Below are 18651 nucleotides of genomic sequence, written 5' to 3'. Positions count from 1 at the left end.
AAGGACAATTGTTTTCTCATCCTTTTTAATAGTAACTCATTTAGTCATATGGCATTCTAGCATATTTTTGGAATAAAGTAAGAACCTGATATATATTTTTTACCATCTTATATATTTATTCATGAGAGAGAGGCAGAGACATAGGCAGAGGGAGAACCAGGCTCCCTATGGTGAACCTGATGTGGAACTCGATCCCAGGACCCTGGGATCATTCCCTAAGCCAAAGGCAGATGCTCAACCACTGAGCCACCCAGGTGTCCCAGAACCTGATGTGTTATTGCTACATGATTTTAACATTATTATTAATCTTAAAATACAAGAACATTTTTCCAGAGTTGGAGAACAAGAGCAGTGTTATGTCTATCATAGTTTATTTAGAGGTCTCTGCCATTCCACTGTCTGCTCTGTCTGTGATGACCCATTCATCATTCAGAAGCGATACTCATATGGGCTGGTTCTGCTGTCCTTTGTGTTTTTAGTTAATATGACACTGGCCAAAGTTTTCACATTAGGAATGTGAGTTTCTATCAGTTGCACTAGAATACTGAACATTTCTTCACAGACTTTTGGTTAAGTCTTCAAAAGATTTTGCAGTTAGGACAATTCAATAACCAGAATTTGGATGCCAACCCCATCTGTCAACTATAGTTCTTCCTACCCCTCCCTTCAAATACAGATTTCAACTAAGCACTGGCGAATCCCAGAATAATTTTTCTCTTGCTATTTAGAATTATTGGCCTGCGACTCATCACAAAACTGCTCTTTGAGGATCCTGTCTTTCATTCTTAATATAGGACTGTTTTAGCATCGTGTTGAGTGAGAGCATTCTAAATGCTGACAGGCATGCTACACTCTTGGATGCCAACACTGCCTATGACTGAAGTACAATGATCAGAGCTAATGCTAGTCAAACTGGGCAGAGAATCATGGCCTCAAATTTTAGCTTTTGGTTACATAGTAACACCAACTTACAGAACTCTGTTCAGTCTGGGATTGATGCTACATCTGTCAAAATATTTCCTCTCATATTCCCATAATCCCAATAAGCCCTAGTAGAGATTGTATCTCGATGCTTTACAGTTGCTCAGGAACAAACCTCAAAGGAGTTGTGGGAATGACCAAGCCCAGATTCAAATACATAGATATCCATATCCAGAGAGTGATCCAAGAGCAGAGATATAAAGAGGGAAAATACAGAAACAAGTTGAATTTTATCCTTTTTAAAATAAAGGTATAAGAATTAGCTTTATAAATGTATGAAGGTACAGAGATAAATTAAATATGAGGAAGTAGGCAATCAAGAAATTTTTAAAGAGTTATTCCTACTAATAGTTCCAGAAAGTTCTTTTTCTTTTGAATTATGAAAAACAGAAGTTTATATAACTAAAATTTTGTCTTCTTAATTAAAATCTTCATCTAATCCTTTTACAAAATAACCTGGGATTTTGTGTCTGCATGTGAGATTAAAGTTAGCAAATTCATATCTTGATGATGAACTGCTATATAATAATATTTGTGAGAAAATGTTAAACTCATGAATTTTAATGAAAATACTAAGTATTTAAACATAATTCTGTAACATTTGGAATTTATAATTTATACATCAGTACTGTAAAGTTTTGTGATGATTAGTCTTATATTTTAACTTAGCTAGGCTATGATACCCAGGTATTCAATTAAACACTAATTTAGGGGATGCCTGGGTGGCTCAGCAGTTGATCCTCTGCCTTTGGCTCAGGGTGTGATCCTGGAGACCCGGGATTGAGTCTCCCGTCAGGCTCCCAGCATGGAGCCTGCTTCTCCCTCTGCCTGTGTCTCTGCCTCTCTCATTCTGTGTCTTTCATGAGTAAATAAGTAAAATCTTTTTTAAAAAAATTAAAAACCCACTAATTTAGATATTAGATTTAGATGTCAAGGTATTTTGTAGATGTCACTAATATCTACAATCATTTGACTTTAAGTGAAGAATTTAACCTAATTCTTCACATCTGTAATGTGGATGAGTCAATCTAATCAGATGGTTACCTCAAGACTGTAATGTAGAAATCCTGCAGCAGTTTCCAGTCTACAGGCATGTTTATACATTTTAGATATTCCAGTCCCTACAAGCATGTGAACCAATTTTTTAATATCTCTTGGCCCAGACACCACCATTTGTTTCATATACATTCTTTTTTTTCCCTGTGGAGACCCCTGGTTGATAAAAAGAAAATAAGATTTTTATTATTCAGGGACTGAGTATGCATAGTAACCTTAAACTACTATATGAATAATACAGGTAGAAGAGTTTCAACAAACAGTTAATGACATTGGCATTAAGAACTAGACAGAGGTGAAAACAAACTATATCCTACAGAACTTCCTGCCTCTGAAGGGACTATCCTTGAAGAGATTGCTGCTGCTCATAAATACCAGAGTGGAAGTTGAGAGTTAAGGGAAAGTGGGTTGAGAATATAGGGCCAGTAAAAAGTGGATCAGTCAGCAGTAAAATTATGGGTCAACAATAAGAACAACCCACAGATACACAGAACAACATGGATGGATCTCAAAGCATTATTCTGAATGAAAGAAGCAGACACAAAAGGAGATTATAGCATCTTTCCATTTGTGAAGCTGTAGAACAGACAAACTCATTTATAGTAATAGAAATAAGAACAAGGGTTGTTCTTGAGATGATGGAAATAGATCAGTTAGGAGCACAAATGCAAGATAAATAAGTGTATATGTTTGTTAATACTGATCAAATTTGAACACTTAAGATCTGTGTATTTCACCATATGTAAATTAAACCTCATTTTTAAAAATGAGATAGAAATAACAGTCTTACCATTTTAGAGTGTGGAAAACATTGTGTACCTATTAAAATAGTTTCTGAAGTCTTTTCTACTACAGGAATATTCATGATGTAAAGTTACATATTAAGATTCTGTGCTCTAATAATTACAGAACATTTATGAAAGAAATTAAGGAAGACACAAAAAGATGGGAAAACATTCCATGTTCATGGATTGGAAGCATGAATATTGTGAAAATGTCTATGCTACCCAGGGCAATTTACACTTTCAATGCAATCCTTCTCAAAATATAGTGGACTTTCTTCACAGAGTTGGAACAAATAATCCTAAGATTTTCATGGAACCCAAAAATGTTGATAATAACCTTGAATGAACCTTGTTGATAATGAACCTTGAATGTTCAGAGGATGTTGAAAAATAAAACCAAATCTAGGGGCATCATAATGCCTGACTTCAAACTGTACTACAAACCTGTGACCATCAAGACAGTATGGTAATGGCACAGAAACAGACACATAGATCAATGGAACAGAATACAGAACCCAGAAATGTACCCTCAATTCTATAGTAAACTAAACTTTGACAAAACAGGAAAGAATATCAAATGGAAAAAAGACAGTCTCTTCAATAAATGGTGCTGGGAAAATTGGACAGCCACGTACAGAAGAATGAAAGTAGATCATTCTCTTACACCATACACAAAGATAAACTCAAAATAGATGAAAGATCAAATGTGAGATAAGAATCCATCAAAATCCTAGAGAAGAACACAGGCAACACCTTTTTTGAGCTTGGCCACAGCAACTTCTTGCAAGATACAATCCATGAAGGCAAGGGAAACAAAAGCAAAAATGAACTATTGGGACTTCATCAAGATAAAAAGCTTCTGCACAGCAAAGGAAACAATCAACAAAACTAATAGACAAACAACAGAATGGGAGAAGATATTTGCAAATGACATATTAAATAAAGGGCTGGTATCCAAGATCTATAAGGAACCTATCAAACTCAACACCAAAAAAAAAAAAAAAAAAAAAAAAAACAGTTGAGAAATGGGCAGAAGATGTGAGCAGATGTTTCTCCAAAGAAGACCCACGCAAGGCCCACAAACACATGAAACAATGCTCCCCATCACTTAGTATCAGGAAAAATAAATTAAAACCACAATAAGATGTCACTTTACACCAGTGAGGATGTCTAAAATTAACAAGACAGGAAACAATGTTGGTGAGGACATGGAGAAAGGGGAACCCTCTTGCACTGTTGGTGGGAATACACACTGGTAAAGCCACTCTGGAAAACTGTGTGGAGGTTCCTCAAAGAGTTAAAAATAGAGCTGCCCTATGACCCAGCAATTGCCTTGCTGGATATTTACCCCCAAAGATACAGATGCAGTGAAACAATGAGACACCTACACCCCAATGTTCATAGCATCAATGTCCACAATAGCCAAACTGTGGAAGGAGCTGAGATGCCCTTTGACAGATGAATGGATAGAGAAGATGTAGTATATATACAACGGAATATCACTCAGCCATCAGAAAGGATGAATACCTACCATTTACATTGACATGAATGAAACTGGAGGGTATTATGCTGAGGGAAATAAGTCAGAGAAAGAATCATGATATGGCTTCACTCATATGTGAAATATAAGAAATAGTGAAAGGGACCATAGGGGAAGAGGGCGAAACTGAGTGGGGAAAAATTAGAGAGGAAGACAAACCATGAGAGACTCCTAACTCTGGGAAATAAACAAAGGGTTGCAGAAAGTGAGGTGGGTGGGAAGATAGGGTGATTGGGTAACAGGCATTAAAGAGGGGCACATGATGTGATGAGCACTGGATGTTATATATTGGCAAATTGAATTTAAATAAAATTAAAATACATGAAAAATTCTGTGCTATTAAATATAACATGATCCTTCTTTTACTGAGAAAATATAATTCGTGTGCATAAAAATATATTGGAAATAAAGACAAAAGAATGTTATCAGTAATGATCTCTGGATAGTGGGATTTTAGGGACAGTTAGAGCATGATGCCAGCAATGAGTGCACGTGACATATTCATGACCATTTCTAATTCATACGTCTTTCTCTTCCATTAGTTGTGTGCTTTGGTTGGGGGAGCGGAGGGGGATGGCTATACTTATTAATATTGGTATCTCTATCTAGTGGCATTGTATCAGGTCAACACAGGTGGAAAGTAGATCATAAATGGGAATCTTCACTCCATACCCTTGCCCCTCCTATGTCTGCACTTGAAGTTTCTGTCATGAGAGCACCTAACAGGTAAGACGACTTGATCCTGAGTACCTTCAGGTATTGTCAAAACCAAATGAACGTCCAAGATAGACATGTTTTATACCATGCTCTCTTTTTTTAGAAAAAGACTTTTACTGGATGCAATGAATCTATGCTTTAATTTTCTATCAGCGTTCTCCTGTGGAGACTTTAATAAGACTTATTTGAAATAGTGCCACACAATATAAAGAAGTATTAGGACACATCTAAATCATCCTTCATTCCTCTTCTCTGACCCCTGAGACCCCCAAACACAGCCCCAATCTATCCTTGCTTCTCCACATCAGTGACAACCACTCTGATGCCAGCCAGCAGGGCTCTCTTGTAGGCAACTGTAAGGTTCTTCACAGCCAAAGAGATCTATGTAGAATACGTATCCTACCATACCATTTCTTCCTCATCATTCCTCATCTCATCCATCAATAGGGCTTAAAACTTTCCTATGGTGCTGCTACACTACACTCAACATCTGTGTAATTGGCCCTGTTTACCCACCACCACCCTTCCCTTCCCTGCCATCTTGACTCCATTTCCCTTGGCTCAGGAAATTGAGCTCTCAAGGTTTTAATATTTCCACCTTTTCTTTCTACCTGACATGTTCTACCCTGTGAACTTCCCAGGTAGCCTTTTACTTAACCTTTTAGATTTTAGCTTAAATGTCACTTCCTCAGTATTAGCACTTTGTTCCTTTGCAATCATCTTCTGAGCACATATTACCATCCACCTGCTTATTTGTTCATTGTAATGTGAACCTGACCCTCACTAGAATGTAAGCTTGTGGATCTGCAGCCCTCCTTGTATTGTTTTCTCCCATCACTACATCCTAAAAGCCTAGAACAGTATTGCAGGCTTCAATAGATAATAATAGAAACTCAACATATTTTTAAAAAAATATTTATTTGTTTATTCATGTTTATTCTCACACAGAATGAGAGAGAGAGAGAGAGAGAGGCAGAGACACAGGCAAAGAGAGAAGCAGGCTCTATGCAGGGCGCCTGATGTGGGACTCAATCCCGGGTCTCCAGGATCACACCCTGGGCTAAAGGCGGTGCTAAACCACTGAGCCACCGGGGCTGCCCAACATATTTTTTTAAATGAATGGATGTTGATGAATGTAATGACACATACATACACACAAATTTTTTATCGACAGACTCAGGTGTGCTGGTCGTTCTTCAAATTCAGTCAGTACCCTTTTCTGGCCTGCCTTGTGTCCAGAAGGTTGGCTTTTTTGGTCTGCACTACCTAGGCCCTCTGAGTGGCTGCCATTTGTACCAGCAGTAAATAGGAGAATACAAGGGGAGAGGGTGGAGGCAATTTTCCTGTCCCTTCCCTGTTTTGCATTCCATGAGGACAGCCATCTCTCTGGGTCCAAATGACACTACATCTACCTTTATCTCTTTGGGCCAAGGGGTGGGAATGGTTTCTCCCTATTACTAGCATCTGGGCATCTCATTTCCCCTTCTAAGTTGCCTTACCCCTGCCTACCGCTCAGGAAACTATGCCTTCATCAGTCTCTTTATTTGAACAATCTGGGATGAAATGCTTCTCTTTTTAAAAATATTTTATTTATTTAATCATGAGAGACACAGAGAGAGAGAGGCAGAGACATAGGCGAAGGAGAAGCAGGCTTCCCTGTGGAGAGCCTGATGCAGGACTCGATCCCAGAACCCCAGGATCATGACCTGAGCTGAAGGCAGATGCCCAACCACTGAGCCACCCAGACGTCCCTGGGATGAAATGCTTCTTGTTGAAATCTTGTCTGATACATCAGCCAACTCTCTGTGTTAAATAATTTATGTGTTTTTTTGTGTATGCACAATTTTTTTTCTTTCTTCATTTATTATTTTTTAATTTCTGATTCTCTGTATTTTTACATTTTCCTCAGGTGCTTACATAACAACTAAAAGAGATTTGTATGTGCACTGGTGTGTGTGTGTGTGTGTGTGTGTGTGTGTGTGTGTGTTGATCATTAAAACCCTGAGTATGAATCTTGGGAACCAGTACGCACATTGCATTGTTTATTACTTTTACTCTAAGTCTGAGAAGTTAGTACTTAAACAGAGTAAGTAACCAATAATGACTACAAATGGGTATAAAGAATTAAATGGGTATAACAGGTATACCCATTAATGGATATAATGCAAAATGCAAAAATGGGTATAAAGAATTAAATGTGTGTGTTATTGGATTCATTAACATCATCATTAACATCCATTTGTTTAACATAATATCTATTGAGCTTCTGTTCATATCTTCTGATATCTGTAATATTGTTCTAGGTTTTTAGGATTGTAGTGATGGAGAAAAACAGCACAATCTGAACATCTGATTTTACTTTTTACCAAACTCAGCAAAAAACACACCTTACAGCTAATTCCAAATACTGAGAGTTTGAGTTAATAAACCTTTTGGAAGTGCACTAAATGCAGAAAGAAGACATTTGGAATTGTGTCTGAGGAATAAATGACAGTACTTTTTTGGGGGAAGTTAGAATTTTGAGCTGAATTTTTCTAAATCATAGAAAGATAGGAAGTAGTGTATCTATGCATTTCAGTGGAACCAAAATGGCCTCATGTAGTATGAAAACCCCCATTGCAACAAGATGAAATACTCCCTAGACCATTTCAATCTGCTGATAATGGTGTTTCTGTCTGCAGTGAGAGGGAGATGTGGCTATGCCAACACATTGTGCACATTTGCTCCATCAAAAAGATGGTCTAGAGAAAAGTAAATTTTCATTAATGCCCCATAGTCCATCCTCCACACCTTAATTTGAGTGTTAAGTAAACTTCAGAAATTCTAAATGGAAATGATATTAATTTAAAATAAGAATTTAATGCTCATCTCAGTTGGGCAGGATGCTACTTACATCAATGATATAAAAAGGATTCCATGTCACTAAACTAAGATAAATAAATTTAAGAAAGGCCAGTGAATTAGGAAATGGTATTTTGAAAATACCTCAGATACTTTCACTGTGGAGTAACATTATCGAAAAGGTCACTTGGTTATACATTTGTTTCCCATATGCTCTAAACTGTCCTAAGAGCAGTGATTTATAACTTAACTGGGGGTATAGCCTCCTTTGAAGACTTAATGAAAACTGTGGCCCTCTCTTAAGCTAAATGCTTATACAAGGAAAATTTGCATGTAATGATATGTCCTTGAATGTCCTCATGTTCTGAACTCTTGCTTTAGAGAATGTTTCTATAAAAATAGCATACGAATACAAAATCTATAAATTGGTAATATTAAAGTGTTAAGTACTTGCTTTTTGCAAAGTAAATGCTGCATTTGACTTCAACTGCCAATCACACATTAGGGTCAGAGAAGTTTTCTACATGTTGTCTTTAATTTTATCTGTCGAGATACAATATGTGGGTAATCACTTAAAAGTTCTTGCACATTTGAATGAAATAAAAATTTAAAAAAAAAAAAAACTACTGTCATTTGATAAAAGGTTACTTAAGACTCAACTTGACCACCCCACTTACTTTATAGCATCCTGTCAGAGGTAAGGGGAGGTACATCACTGATGTAGGTATTGGTATGTTGACACTGAAATTCATTTCTAATATAGTTTAAAAGCAACCAAGCATAGATCTGAGTTCTAAAAATAAAAAGATCTGAGGTCTAAATTATTTTACAACTCTCTAGTATTTTTTTTTTGAAATTTTTTAAATTATTTATTTATGATAGTCATACAGAGAGAGAGAGAGAGGCAGAGACATAGGCAGAGGGAGAAGCAGGCACCATGCACCGGGAGCCTGACGTGGGATTCGATCCCTGGTCTCCAGGATCGCGCCCTGGGCCAAAGGCAGGCGCCAAACCGCTGCGCCACCCAGGAATCCCCACAACTCTGTAGTATTAAGGAAAAAAATATTTTGCAGGATAAGTGCTATAGATCTGAAAAAGATACTGACATAAGTCTCTTGAAATGCCACTCAGTGTCCACAAAATGTTAAGAAAGATTAACTATGGTTGATGTGAATAAGTATAGCAAGAAAACAAAGTGTAATTATTTTAAAAAAGGTCTAAATGTTACAATAGATATCAAAATTATCAAAGAATAAGTAATGGCTGATGAATTCAATATTAGGTAGTAAAATTTGATCAGCAAAATATATTTTTAATATTATAAAATACAATTTAATTACAATCTTAACTCATTTAATTCTAAGCATTACTATATCATAAGTGAAAATGATAATAATTTATTGAGCATCAACTATATGCCATATATGTCTTTTACATTATGCCCAATTATCACAAGATTGCATTCCCAGGTTTTTCAGAGGGCAAAGCAAAGGAGAAGTGAATTTAAATCTCAAGTCTGGGTAGATAAGCCAAAAGAAGAATTAAATCCATGTTTTTCTGGCGCAGTCCTTTTATAGAGAAGCAAGATTTAATAATTATCCAGAGTGGGATCCCTGGGTGGCGCAGTGGTTTGGCGCCTGCTTTGGGCCGAGGGCGCGATCCTGGAGACCCGGGATCGAATCCCACGTCGGGCTCCCGGTGCATGGAGCCTGCTTCTCCCTCTGCCTCTCTCTCTTTCTCTCTCTGTGACTATCATAAATAAATAAAAATTTTAAAAAGTTAAAAAAAAAATAATTATCCAGAGTATGGAATGATTGGACTTAAATAAATAAACTATTTGGTTTTATTTATTCTCCTTACTTTTTAAATATTATTAGAGACAAGGGATCTTCAAAATTATGTGTAATAAAAATTAAAAAATATATTTGTTTTTGCTTAGAAAGATACTTATCTATAAAAATCATCATTTTTTACAAATATTTAGTGATTCTTGATCTTTAGCTAAATTTTTAACACATTATTTGTCAAGGCAATCTTGTTAAAAAGCCAGAAAATCCTTATTTTCTCATCATAGGATAAAAGGAAGTTATATAAATCTATTTTTATTCATTGAGTTTTAATATCCTAGCTTATGTCACACAGCTAATTTTATAGCATTCTTGTAGAAATATCCTCAGATAGAAACATGCTTAATCCTTTAGGAACTGAATGATCTCATCATGACAACCATTCTAATGCAAAGGAGATTTTTTTCTTTTTTTTTCACTGCAGGGCTTAGTTGAGTTTTCAAAAGGGTGATTCATACCTGGCAAATTCTTGAAAAAGGGAAGAGTGGTCTGCAGCTGTCCAAGTCATGGTTGCAGAGAAAATACTCCCATGATGGAGAAAAAAGTTAAGAAATTTAAAATAATGTATTTTCCTTGATATGAAATGAAATATTAGACATGTTAATTGTAGAAATATGTTTTCCTGGGTTTTCTGGTGAATCTAGAAAACAACATAAAAGCAGAAATAAATTCTTTCCTCTGTTTCTCTTATTTTTCTTATATTGAGCAAAAAGAAAAAAAATTAAGCACATTTCTTGGTAAAAAAAAAAGAAAAAAGGAATAAAAGAAATACAGAAAGGTCAAAGAACATAAAATGTTAGCATTGATATATACATATATATAGTGTATGTTAAATAAAATATATATGTATTTTTAACAGGAAGTCGTTGGAAATTAAGAATCCGGCAATGAGGGATCCCTGGGTGGCGCAGCGGTTTGGCGCCTGCCTTTGGCCCAGGGCGCGATCCTGGAGACCCAGGATCGAATCCCACGTCGAGCTCCCTGCATGGAGCCTGCTTCTCCCTCTGCCTGTGTCTCTGTCTCTCTCTCTCTCTGTGTGACTATCATAAATAAATTAAAAAAAAAAAAAAAAAAGAAGTTTAAGAATCAGGCAATGATACTACAATAAATAGAAGTGAAGCCTACTAGCAAGATTTAAATGTGAACTTTATTACAGTGAAAGCAAATGTGCCCTGTGAGAAGCAGATATTTTATAACTATGCCTAATTGTCTCAAAAAGACTAGCTTTCATAAATTTCAGACAATCTTATTTTTAAAAATTATCTTCTTGATGGGAAAAACTTTGTCTGACTGTGCCAGAAAATTTGTTTTATTTCTTTTCATTTTCAGCCCTGCTGTGTTGGGTACATCAGCAGCTGTATTAATTAGTGAAATATGGTAACATATATAAAATTGTAAAAGTCTACAGAAAATCCCTGCCCCAATAAATAATCACAAAAATGACATCAAATCTCTTAGACAATTGCCAAATGCTCTATAGTGCTCCTGTGTTAAGAGTCATGGCAAGACAAAAAAAAAAAAAAATCATATTTTGCTTAATACATTATAAGTAAAGATTGGGACATGTCATAAAAATATTCTTGAAAAAAATCAAATTTATCTATTCAAATACAATTATGAACCCACAGAATTTCTCTCTTGCTGGTACTAATTCAACTCTAATTTTGTGCTGATCATTTTATATGCTAGAATATTTTTCTTCGAAGGACTAAAAACGTTGTGCTACCAAAAAAAAGGAATATTGTTTATATTAGAGCACTACTCTATCATGTTTTAATAGAGATTTAGTTTTTTTATTCTTTTTTTTTTTTTTTTTTTTGGAAAATTTAACAGTCTTCAAGTGTTCAGAAACAACCATGAAAGACTTTCTCTGTTTCCTAGGTGAAATTAGATTTAACCTTCAGATTGCTGCTAAGGTCAATGATGGCAATGAAGAGCACAAGGTTCTTATGTCTCAATAAGAGAGCTGATTGCTCAAAATCCTTGGTGTTTATTTTTTCCCTAAAACTTCAACAATGTAGTAAAATGAGACTCTTTATAAAGGCCAGTGATATTCTATACTATGGAACTTACAATGTGTACTTTTTAGTATATTTTATATTCTTACATGTAATAAAATAGCACATTGTTCTTAGATGGTACTCAACAAACATGCCTACCATATTGGGGACAAGTGCTATCAATGATGTATACTGAATAGGTTAAATCAGAAGACTGCAGGTTAATTCTGTTTAGCTCTGTAGAGGAGGAAAAATAATTTTCCATCTGTCATTCTGTGTTTTCTGCTGGCACCTCCGTCACAAAAGACAGATTAACAAGAGAAAACTCAACAATAGCTTATTAACATGTATACCTAATGCATACATGGGAGATACCCATGGAAAAATGAGTAAAAAAAAAAAAAAATCCTCTCTGAGGTGACTTAGAATTCAGGCTTAAATTCCATCTTCAGCTAAAAATAAAAGAAAGAAAGGTGTCAAGGAGGCTAGTTATGGGGAGGTGACCCAAAAAAGAACAGTTAATAATAGGTTGGTTATGCTGATTTAAGTCAGTGCCTTGTCAATTGATAAGGGTCTAAAGTTGTCTCTAATGATTAATTTTATCCTTCCTGGTAGAGTGGGGAGGAGGGACACCTTTGTAAATGTATGCACTACCTTTAGACAAATAGAGGAGACGGCAGAGAATCTCTCTGTTTCCTTTTTAGTGTCTTCATCCTTACACCAATATTTTATGGCGGCATGTTCTGCCAAACTTCAGTTATAATTTCTGGACATTGGTATGAAATTAGAAGTAGTGCTATTCATTAAATGTTAAAATTCTGGTCACCTACTACAAATATGCACCCAATTCCAACTGGGTGGGTGGGTGGGAGTTCTCACACCAAGCAATTCTGTGGTATCAGCTGGGTGTCCTACAATTCAACTCCATTTTGACATTATTTACTTATAGCATCAGATCCTACAGATTAAGTGCTCAGTCCTACAAGAGAGCCAACCCTCCCAGTTCAGATGCTAATCGCATGTCCAGGTTGTCACCTGTGCTTCTGATCCACTGGCTATAGGCTATAGATCAGAGGTTCCAATGATGTCCTGGTTAGGTTTGACTGATTTGCAAAAGCAGCTTATAAAAGTTAGAGAAGCATGCTACTTACTAGATTTCTGGTTTATTATAAAAGGTTATAACAGGAACAGCCATATGGAAGAGATGTGTTAAGTAACAAAAATTCAAGTATTTTATTTTTTTAAGATTTTATTTATTTATTCATGAGAGACACAGAGAGATAGAGAGAGACAGAGGCAGAGACAGAGGCAGAGGGAGAAGCAGGCTCCATGCCAGGAGCCCGACTCAGCACTCGATCCCAGGACCCCAGAATCAGGCCCTGGGCTGAAGGCATTGCTAAACCGCTGAGCCACCCTGGCTGCCCAAATTCAAGTATTTTAAAAGATCAAATTGACTTTATTGAACAATTTATGAATCAGGCAGCATCCCTTCTAGCAAATAGAAAGGAGCTCCGATATACTGTAGGAAAGGAAATATTTTCAAATTCAGAAATGAAGGGGCAGCTGAGTGGCTCAGCGGTTTAATGCCGTCTTCTGCCCAGGTGTGATCCTGGAGTCCCGAGATCGAGTCCCACGTCCGGCTCCCTGCGTGGAGCCTGCTTCTTCCTCTTCCTGTGTCTCTGCCTCTCTCTCTCTCTCTCTCATGAATAAATAAATAAAATCTTGATAAAAAATTCAGAATTGAACATGAAAAAAGGAATTAGTAAAGAATGCATTATTTTAGGGAGGAGTACCTTCCTCAGGAGATCTATCAGCCACTTCCCTATTACTAACTAGGAAATTTCATGGTGACTGATTAAAGGTTACTTCCCTGGGAGATTTGAAACTGCACTTAGTTTTGGTAGTAATTTTGGTTTGTTGATGTGGGGTCTTAACTCCATTTTGGAATTTTTTTTTTTTTTTTTTTTTTTTTTTTTTTTTTTTTTATGGTTGCAGAAGGCAAAGGATGTGGAAAGGGTATGGAACTTCCGTGCCTTCTCCTAGTATACCACTCTGCCCAAGTCTTCACGGACTTGTCCTTTTGGATTTTTTGGAGGTTTCATCACATAGACGTGATTGATTAAATCATTCACCATTCACGATTGAACTTGATCTGTGGCCCCTCTCTTGTCCCTAGAGCTCAGGAAGGTGGGACTCAAAGTTCCATCCCTCTAATCATATGGTTGATTCTCCTGGCAACCACTCCTCATCCTTAACGTGTTTTCCAAAATCATCTTATTAGCATAACAGAAAGCACTTTTGCTAATTTCATAATTTAGGAAATCCTAAGGGTTTTAGAACCTTTGTGCCAGAACAGTGGATGAAGACCAACTATATTTTTCTTATTATTGGTGACAATATCACAATTCTGGATGTCATAAATAGAAATAGATGCTTTTAATGAATGTATTAATCAGAAGTTAACCAGAGAAACAGAATGAGTAGGAGATATATATCAAGAGATCAATTAGAGGGAATTGGCTTACCCTATTATAGGCCCTTGCTGGTCATGTTGGAATCTATAGAGCAAGTTGTCAGCAAGGTAGGCAGCAATTCTTGGATATAAGATGATGATATTATCCACAGGCAGCATATCTCCTTCATCAGATATGTCTTAGTCCTGATCTTAAAGCTTTTCAAATGAATGAATTAAGCCCACTCAGACTGTCTAGGATAATTTCCCTTACTTAAATTCAACCGCTTATGAACATCAATAACATTCTCAAAATTCATTCACAGTACTTAACACTTATATAAGTATTTGAAATATGGAAATGGAAAGCCAGCCAGGTTGACACATCAAACTGAGTGTTATAATGAGAAAGAAATGTGAGGAAATATTTTTCTGATTGTGTTTCAGTATTAATGAATTTCCAGGATGTTTTTTCAGTCCTTTTTTATACTGAATGCAGTATATACATTAAAAGCCATCAATAATCTCTTCATTGTGTCTCAGGCATCTCTCTTGTGCCAGTAGATTCCCCACCATCCCAGATAGTGCTGTCAAAAGACTGCCCAAGTCTATATCTTATTCCACATATTCTTCTTAATAGTGATGTTGACACTCTTCCAAAGAGGAGACACAGAGTCTACATTTCTTCTCCTTGAATCTGGCCAGATCATTCTAACTGCCTCAACCAACTGGATGTGGGGGAACTGAGACCACATAAATTCTGAGTCTAGGTCAAGAAAAGTGATAAGACCTTCATCTCGTTCTCTTTTCTTTTTGGAACACATGCTCTATGAACTGAGGCATCATGTTGAAAGGAAGTGCAGACCACATGGAGATATTACACGTAAGTGGTTCATCAGAGCAACATCAACTTGGTGAGAAGTGAACTCTTTGATAAGTTCAGCACCCAACCTTCAAATATTCCATCTAAGGCTAAAAGCATCGTTAGACACAGGAAAACCATTCAAACCATATGCCTGGATTTCTCATTCAATGACTTCTTGCACAAAATAAATAGTTGCAATCTTATGCCAATAACTTTTAGAGTAATTTGTAGTCTAACACTAGTAACCTGAATTTCTACCCTGAAGCCTCTGTGATTCTATTAGACTCTCAAAAATGCCTACTTGAATATAAGAGATGCCTAGAATAAAACAAACCAACCAGGTGGATTAATTTTGTAATTTTTGACCTTCATAAATAAAATTTAGTTCTACAATTTAGCCAAATAACCGGCATTTTTCAATGGATATGGAGATTGTTTCCTCTTATTGTCATTTTTCTTACAAAGCTATAAATGTTTATTTAAATCTTCTAGCTGAGTATATCTAAACATTCTGAATATATGTCTTCTTATTGATTTAACTGCATATCTTAATTGGTGAGCCCAGTAGCAGCTGCAACTGAGGAAAGAAGTGGCTGTCTGTGAAGTCATAGGAAGAAAAAATAATGTATCTGAACTCTTTTTAATAACTTTTACAGTCATCCTCCTTCTTTTTCTTCTCTAGATTAACAGGTATAATACAGAGAGGATAAAACTAAACTTCAGCTGGATTTTTCTGTAATTTTCCAGAGTCAGTTTCCTTTGGTGCTATTAAATCTCATACTTCCTTAAATGTGGTGAGGTAAGTAAAATGCTTGGCACAAAGCCTGGTATAAACTAAGTTCTTTTTAAAAATTTTTAAGAAGATTTTATTTATTTATTCATGAGAGATACAGAAAGAGACAGAGAGGCAGAGACACAGACAGAGGGAGAAGCAGGCTCCATGCAAGGAGCCTGATGCAGGACTCGTTCCCGGGACTCCAGGATCACTCCCTGAGCTGAAGGCATATGCTCAACTGCTGAGCCACCAAGGTGTCCCTAAACTAAGCTCTTAATAAAAGAATAAAACGTAGGCATAATTCTAGTGAAAATTGAAAAATGAAATTATTCATATTGGCAAAATTATGGACATTGTATTGATACAAAGAATATGTATGCTGATTTTGAATAAAAGAAAACAGTACTTTAAAAGTAATGTGTTGGCTAAATTTAGGAACTAGAGTACTATTCAATGAATAAGGTAGGTATTTTGGCCTCATTTTCAGGGAAGGTGTTAGGTCCACAGTAATCCAATAATAAACTCTTTATTTTAGGTAAAAATACATTATTTTTTGTTGCTACAATGACAAATTTCCTCAAATCTACTAAATTAAAACAACACACATTTAATACCTTTGAGTTCTATAGGTCTACAGGTCAGAGGCCCTGGTACAATATGGCTCAATTGGGTCCCGTGTTCAGAATCTGCAAGGTGAATACCACAGTGTCGACAGGGTTGCATTACTTCCTGAAGGTTCTGGGAAGGAATCTGCTTTCAAGCACATTGTGGTAGATGACCAAATTCAGTTTCTTGCCATAAGATTAAAGTTCCTGTTTCCTTTATTGCCATCATCCAAGGGCCAGTCTTTCCTCCTTAGAGGCTACCTGCATTTGCTTTGGTTTAGTCACATGGAATATTCAAACACAAATATTGTAGACTGAATAGCTTAAATAATAAACATTTATTTCTCCAGTTTTGGAGGTCAGAATTCCAAGATCAAGATGTCAGGAGATTTGGTGTCTTGCAAAGGCCTGCTTTCTCATTCATATATAACCATGTTCTCCTTCTGTTCTCACGTGGAAGAAAGAGGGCAGGAGAGATGTCTTGGACCTCTTTTATAAGGGCCTTAATCTCATTCGTGAAGGATCCATCCTAATAACCTACCTTTTACTACCATCACTTGGCAGGTTAGGAATTCAACAAAGAATTTGAAGAGACACATTCAGTCTATAACACTTCTCACACTTGCCATGTGACTCCTTCCTGCATTGCTGGTTGGGCCCTTTGCATCCTTGGAACATCTCTCCTGACTCTAGTTGAAGAAAATTCTGAGTTTAAAGGCTCATGTAAAAAAAAAATAAATAAAAATAAAGGCTCATGTGATCAGATCAAGCCTACCCTTAAAATCCAGGATAATCTCCCTATTTTAAGGCCCTTGACCATAATTATACCTGTCAAGTCTCTTTTGCCATCTAATGTAATATTCACAAGTTCTGGAGATTGGGGCATGAACAATCTTGAGTGGCAGGGTTTGAGAGAAAGGGTATATGTTTTATTCACTGTATGTCCAACACCTAGAAATAATGCATATATTAAGCCCAATTTGATCAAAGGTATACTTTAATCATTTAAAGATATCTTGAATCTTCCTTTAATATTTTAAATTTGAAGCTACTTTTACAATTTTGTCTATAATCATGAGATGTCATTTTCCATTGCTGCAATTTTCAAACATTTCTCATACTTTGTTCCATTTGATGCTCTTTGCTCTTGATGTTACTTCCCTATAGCCTCCAATTTCTGCCTCAATGGGAAAAGAGGAACTGTATTTCCCTTTACCAACACTTTAACCAGAGCACCTCCACATTTAACTTTTTCAAAAATGAAGCCTTTGTATAATATTTAAAAACTTTCAAAACCACTGTTCTGGAATTCAGTGCTTCTCAAACTATCTGTGATAAAGAGTCAATTGTTTTCAAACTTAAACTTTGATAATATAAAATGAAAACTGAATTACTATAAAAATTGAAAATATGAATTCAGATTTTAAATGATTAGATCTGTTAGACATGTCATTAGTCTGGCAAATTTCTGTAAAATGTTTAGTCTCAATTTTTGTACTTACCTCTTACTGGTCGTAATCACTTTATATGTCATCACTATTCCACAGAGCATACTTGGAACTGGTTAAATGGTAACTACAAACTGGTAGCTCAGGGAATTAGAAATATAGAACTTTTATCTAATAGATTCAAATCTATCTCTTTCAAGACTTTAAAATTTTTTATTCATTCCAAACCATAAAAGCATGGAAAGTGATATTTACTATTCCAAATTATAAATATTTTGGAATGTTTATAGCAGTGTTTTCCTACTTGGATGAATTATAAAAGGGGCAATCTTTTGGAAACAAATAAAATCAGCCATTCAAGCACAATTCTTTATTGAGAAACATACCCCTGAAGCCCGTACAGAAAGAATTAAACCACATCATGCATCTTGGAGTGCCAGCACAGCATTGTGTTAACAATAAGCTTAAAAGAGAATGAGGTCATTTTTTTAGCCAGCTTTCAGAAACTTCCTCTGTAAAACTCTTAGGTCCTTGACTGCAATAAATATCTATGCTTCTAATCTCTAGACTTGAACAACAACAACAACAACAACAACAACAACAACAGCAACAACAACAACAACAAAGCTCTACAGCCACAGTAGGTAATTTCTGTGTCAGCACAGTTTTGCATAGGGAAAACTTAGCCATTAAAATAATTTCAACGTCAGCTGATTTTTCCATGGAGTTCATTTACTAT

General features: G+C 36.0%; 1 long non-coding RNA gene across 4 annotated transcripts in view; it reads left to right on the top strand.

Annotated features, from left to right (window-relative positions):
* The window catches only part of LOC144301784 (uncharacterized), a 242908-nt gene that overhangs the window by 155194 nt on the left and 69063 nt on the right, over positions 1-18651 (top strand). For 2 of the 4 annotated variants that reach the window (XR_013368649.1, XR_013368644.1), the window contains 2 exons: positions 15767-15883; positions 18480-18617. The exons of the other annotated variants lie outside the window; for them this stretch is intronic. This is a non-coding gene — a long non-coding RNA (uncharacterized LOC144301784). Of the gene's footprint in view, positions 1-15766; positions 15884-18479; positions 18618-18651 lie in introns of those variants that run through there. 4 annotated transcript variants of the gene reach the window in all.

Source organism: Canis aureus, chromosome 30, assembly GCF_053574225.1.
Source record: "Canis aureus isolate CA01 chromosome 30, VMU_Caureus_v.1.0, whole genome shotgun sequence".
NCBI lineage: Eukaryota > Metazoa > Chordata > Mammalia > Carnivora > Canidae > Canis > Canis aureus.
Note: the sequence above shows the minus strand (reverse complement) of the source record. Positions and strands in the feature narration are given on the sequence as shown.